The sequence below is a fragment of the Stegostoma tigrinum genome, chromosome 11, assembly GCF_030684315.1.
Source record: "Stegostoma tigrinum isolate sSteTig4 chromosome 11, sSteTig4.hap1, whole genome shotgun sequence".
Lineage (NCBI taxonomy): Eukaryota > Metazoa > Chordata > Chondrichthyes > Orectolobiformes > Stegostomatidae > Stegostoma > Stegostoma tigrinum.
This window is the reverse complement of record NC_081364.1, coordinates 71,660,066-71,666,075: the sequence shown is the minus strand read 5'-3', so window position 1 is coordinate 71,666,075 and position 6,010 is coordinate 71,660,066. Positions and strand designations below refer to the sequence as shown.

Sequence of the window (6,010 nt, the reverse complement as noted above, 5' to 3'; positions counted from 1 at the left end):
CAAGAAATTGCAGTTCAGGATTATCAGGTCAGGATTATACGCTCAATTAATAGAAGAGCAGACTTGATGGGCTGAGCTGTCTCCTTCTCCTCCAAAACTGCATCATGTTAATATAAAGCTGCAAAACTGACGGGAGCAAATTTTGCTCACAAGACAGGTAGATCCCATCCGGATACTGAACCTCAGTGATATTTGCAAAGGACAACAAACAAAGGGCCAGTCATTGTCAGAAGTGGGATTTGAACCCACGCCTCCAGGCGGAGACCAGAACACCCAGCTTTACAGTGGAAGGAGTCTATTCCTTGAGTCTGGCGCCTTAGACCACTCGGCCATCCTGACACACCTTTGCAGCTCCAGAGTGATCTTTATACCAGAGTAAACAGGAAAAGCCAGTCTTCAGCACCCACACTGAGCCTGGCTCCATGAGGCCCACAGTCACCTCTCACAAACCACCGTTGCCCTTCACTTTTCCTGACCTCCCCCTTGTTCTTGTCTGAAACAAATTGCACGTCAGGCAAATGCAGCTGACATTGCTGATGTAGAACTGTAATGTAGATTGAAGCGACACCGCCTGGTCTATGGCATAATTCTACTTCTAAAGGTCAGACAATATTTCAGAGTTATTATTGTAAATTTTAACCACGAACACTCCACGGCAGTGAAGGCATTGAATCCTTATCAGCAGACTACGAGGGAAGACGTATATCTCTATCACCCTGGTCACTGCCTGATTCAGCATTACATCTCTCATCCTTCTGCACATGATTCCTTCAGCTCCATCATGATTTTGTCGCATTGTCTTGGTTTATACTGCACAGACTATCCTGCCATCTATTACATTGCAGTTTCTAATGCATGAAACCCTACCTTACAGGGCACAGTCTTCACTCTATAGGGCAGTAGTGAAAGCAATGGTCTTGTAAAGCAACGGCCATGAGTTTGCTTCTAACTGGAGGAGATGAGAATGTTTGTACAACTGCTACATCCAATATCCAAAGGAGCACTTTCACCTCGTCTGAAATTATGCCAATGTCATTTCCTCCACAGGCCAGCAGTGAGGTGAGGTGAGGTATTATAAACTGCAGGTTGACAAGGAAACAATGGGGGAGCAACATGGAGAGGGGAGCGGCCGAATGCTTTATTTCTTTGCTGTAATCAGATTCTGGTTTTGAAGTGTGAAATGGGACTATAGAACCCAAATGGGTGAAATCCTACCTTCTGGGGGTTGGTCTCTGCTGAGGCCTTTGTCACCTTCTGGGAAATATGCCTGTGTGTTACCTTCTGAGGGTGAAAATGTGGTCCACTTCCCCAAGGGAATGTGAACATCTCAAACAGCCGGCCCATTGCCTCGTAGCACACAGGGCTATGGGCCAAGGCTGGAAACTGGGATGTTGAGCCTCTTTCTGTGCTGTAAAAACATGATGATTCAGTCATTTTCAGTAAAAACAACTATCGTAGAAAGAACAAAAAAGCTAGGAGTTGTGCCGTTAAGAAACGATGCACACACATCCTTCGCTCTCCCTGCTGGTCTAGTGGTTAGGGTTTGGCATTTTCAATACCACAGCCCGGGTTCGATTCCCGGTCAGGGAATCAAGTTTTATTTTTCCTGATGGTGACAACGCAAAGGCGGTGCAGCTCTGTCTGTGATCCTTTCAATGTCAAGTTCCTGTCCCCGAGAGCATCAGGGTCCATGTTCCAGCCGCTTAAAGAGGGGAAAGGTGCCTTAGCCGTCACTGCTCAGTCAGGCTACTCACCTTTGTGTTGTGTTGTTAGCAGGGACATCAGCAGTAAGGGGAACATTCACAAGGGAAACAACCAGCAAAGATAATCACAGTCGCCACTTCAATTCAATTGTCTCCCCTTTGTGACGCAGTGAGTTTCACTGCCATTTGTCTTCAGGAAGCTACAATTCACCCGATCGAGTCTGCTCAGCCAGTCAGTGAGATCGCTGTTGATCTGATAAATGTCAACTCCGCTTCCCTGTTTTTCCTCCATAACCTGAGGTAATCACGAGCCCAATCACAACATCATATATTACCGATATTTTTTGGAAGTTTAGATGACTTCAGTGACCTGTGCATGTTTGCACAAAATTGAATAACATGAAATGAGCGATAAAAAGCCCTTCCCACAATTCAACCCAGTGCAGGGTCAGCCATATGACAAGAGTAAGAGAGCAAAAATGTTAACTCTATTTCTCCCAGCACAGATTTCTCTCTTGACGAGTTGAATATTTGCAGCATTTTTCATTATAATTGAAACATTTTCATGCACAGATCCTCACTCCATCCACAAATAACTGTGATTCCAAAAACTATTTTGCCTCAGATTAAAATTGCTGTGCATCTTTTCAAACAGCTTGAGGTCCCAAGAATCCCTGCTCCATGTCAATAGAAGCTGCTCCAGGTGAGGTTGGAGCTCACAGACTCGGCATTTCACGCGCTTCAATGGCCATAGAGGGACTGCGCGCTCACCGATTGCGTCACTTCTATCTGTATCCCCCTGGTCACTGTCTGATTCATCATTGCATCTCTCATCCTTCTGCACATCATCCCCGTGGCTCTATCTCGATTTTGTCACATTATCTTGGCTCATAATGCACAGACTATCCCGTCATCTATTATCACAGCGTATGTCTGCACGCTCATTGCCATTCCCATTTCCGGTTATATCTTCACAGCTGGGTCACTGACTTCCCTGGTTCTGTGCCCGGGAACTGGGATTATATGGTTGTACGCAGCAATGGCTACTTCCTTTTTGTGTGGAAGCTGATGAAACATCCAATGTTAAACTAGATTACTATTGAAAGGTACATTTCAACAAGACCCAGCACTATACACTGAGTCTTTGATATTTAGTAGAAATCTATCAATCTCAGTCTTCAATATACTCATTGATGGAATCTCCACAGTCCCTGGTAGCATCGTAATTACAGATTCCAGCCCTCTGTGAATCCCCGCAATACAGCGCACTGCTTGGAAAGAATTCCAGTTGTCGATCTGGTGCTGTTCCTAACATATCCTCTGCCACTGTAGTTATTGCTTGTTGCACACCAGCGAACTCATGTGGTGCCATGATCGTATTGTGGTTGGTACTCTGTGTTGTGGCCACAGCAACCTCGGTTCAAATCTGAGACGTGGCAGTGGATGCTTGCTGTATTTTGTTTTACTCCCTGTGCAATGGGCCACAGAAATGCGGCAAGTATCAAACATATTGACGTGAAAATATTCTTTGAGGTGGTGACAATCATCTCTCAACCTCAGCTCTCTCACATATCTGCATTTGATGTGAAGTCAAGATTAGAATTCAAACCCACCACTTTAGAGAATTTTCTCCCTCCCACAATCACTAAATCTCCTTTACGTCGCTCCTTCCACTTCACTGAGGCACTGCACAATCTAACATCCATTTTCACATTGACATTGTTCATTCTGTCTTGTTGCAGTCAGTGTTGCTGAGCGAACGTGGCCTGTCTCATCACCAGGAGCTCTAAACCAGATGAAATATTTACATACTGGGACAGTAAGATCAAGACTCATGGAGCAGCTTTTACTGACATGGACCAGTGATTATTGGAACATCAGGCCTAGGAAAATGACCCATGGCAATAATGAGCAACATGGACTGCATCAGAAAAGACCAGTTTCAGTGGCTTTCTGTAACATTCATTGTATTTGTTCATTTCGCTATAGCGAGAGTATTGGGGGCTGTTCGTTAATTCACATTATTGTGGGATGTGATAGCACCAGAAACTGTGCCGAAGAGATTTATAGGATATTGTCTCAGCTGAAGAGTTTCCGTTATGAAGCAAGATCAAACAGACTGTGGTTGTTTTCCATAGAGCGGAGGAGATGTACAAAATAATGAGGGTAGACTATGTAAACGCTTCCCCTTGAGGGAGGGATCAATCACCAGGGACCATAGATTTCAGGTAAGAGGAAGGAAGTTTTGAGTAAATTTACAGAAAATCGCTTTTAGCCAGTGGATGTTTGGAATCTGGAAGCCACTGCCTGCAAGTGTCTGAGAGGCAGAGATCCTTATGATTTTAAGAAGCATTCAGATGTGAATTTGTGATGCTGTGGCATTGATGATTATGGGCGAAGCAATAGAAATAGAATTTGGATACTGAAGCGATTGTATGTGATTGTTGCACACGTAAAGGGCTTAAGGGGCATTTGTACCTGATGCCCTCATTAGCATTGTGGTCAGTATCCCCACCTTTCACGAAGGAGACCAGGGTTCAATTTCCTACTGGACCTGACCCAAGCATTTTTGGGGCCTCTCAGCAAAACGGACCCAGCTTCAATTTTAGCTTCAGCTGATGTCAGCATGGAGTTTGCACATTCTCACCATGTCTGCGTCTCAGGGCTTCTGTTTCTTCTCATGGTCTAAACGTATGCAGGCGAGGTGAATTGAACACATAGAACACAGAAGAGTACAGCACAGGCTTTTCAGCCCACAATGTTGTGCCAAAATATTATCTTACTCTAAGATCAAATTACCCTGCATACTCTATATTTTATGATCATCCTCGCAACTGTCGAAGACTCGGCTACATGTCCCGAATGTATCTGACTTGAATACCACAGCCGACAGAGCATTCCACGCACCCACTGCTCTCTGTGTATAGAACCTACCTCTGACATCGCCGCAATACCTTCCTCTAATCACCTTAAACGTATGGCCCCCTCATAATAGTCACTTCTGCTCTGGGAAAAGGTCTCCGGGTATCCATGCTATCTATGTCTCTCATCATCTTATTTACTTCTATCAAGTCACAGCTCACCCTTCTTTTCTCCAAAGAGAAAAGCCCGAGCTCCCTCTCCCTTTTCTCATAAGACCTGCCCTCCAGTCCAGGCAGCATCCTGGTAAATCTCCTCTGCACCCACACGGAAGCTTTTGCATCCTCCTCTAATGATGCGATCAGAACTGAACACAATATTCCAAGTGTGGTGTAACGAGTGTTTTAAGCAACTGCAGTATATCCTTGTGGCTTTCAAACTCAATTCCCTTGCCAATGAAAGCCAACACACCATACACCTTCTCAACAACACTATTAATTTGGGTAGCAACTTTGACGGGTCTATCGATGTGGACCCCAAGATCCCTCTGTTTCTCCACATTAGCAAGAACATGAGGTTAACCCTAAATTCTGTATTTAAAGTCAACCTTTCAAAATGAATGACTTCACACTTTTCCAGGTTGAATTCCATCTGCCACTTCTTTGCCCAGCTTTTCATCTTGTCAATCACCCATTGCAAACTCCAACAGCCCTCCACACTACCCACCATGACACCAAACTTCGTGTCATCATCAAACTTACTAACCCATCTTTCCACTTCCTCATCCAAGTCATTTATAGAGACCACAAAGAGTGGGGTTCCCAGAACAGATTCTTTCAGAACACCACTGATCGCCAAGCTTCAGGCTGAATAATTTCCATCTATTACAACCCTCTGGCTTCCATTCTGTATCCAGACAACCAAATTTCCATGAATCTCATATCTCCGAGCTTTCTAAATGAGCCTACCTTGGGGAACTAAATCAAATGCTTCTCTAAAATCCATATGCACCACATCCATTGCTTGATCTTCATCAATGTTATTTGCCACATCCTCAAAGAATTCAGTAAGGCTTCTGCGGCATGATCAGTGAGGCTTCTGAGGCATGACCAGCCCCTCAAAAAGCCACACTGACTATTTCTAATCAAATTGTGCATGTCCAAATAAACATAAATACTGTCTCTCAGAATCCTCTCCAATAATTTGCCCACCACAGAATGACTGACTCTTCTGCAATTCCCAGGATGATCCCTATTCCGTTTCTTGAACAAGGGAATAACATTTGCCACCCTCCAATCATCTGGTATTACTCCAGTAGGCAGTGAGGACGCAAAAGTCATCACCAAAGGCAAAGTATTCTTTCCCTCGCTTCATCCTCCTTCCTAACATCAACCTGTTTGAGCGTATCTGCCTTTTTCATGCTATCCTCACAAATGTTATGGCCCCTC

The 6,010-nt window shown here is 44.5% G+C and overlaps 1 non-coding gene across 1 annotated transcript; it reads right to left on the bottom strand.

Annotated features, from left to right (window-relative positions):
* Nucleotides 1-224: 224 nt before the first annotated feature.
* trnal-caa (transfer RNA leucine (anticodon CAA)) lies at nucleotides 225-339 on the bottom strand. Its single transcript has 2 exons — nucleotides 302-339; nucleotides 225-270 (listed from the first exon to the last, which is right to left on the bottom strand). It is a non-coding gene; the product is annotated as a tRNA-Leu (tRNA).
* Nucleotides 340-6,010: the final 5,671 nt, after the last annotated feature.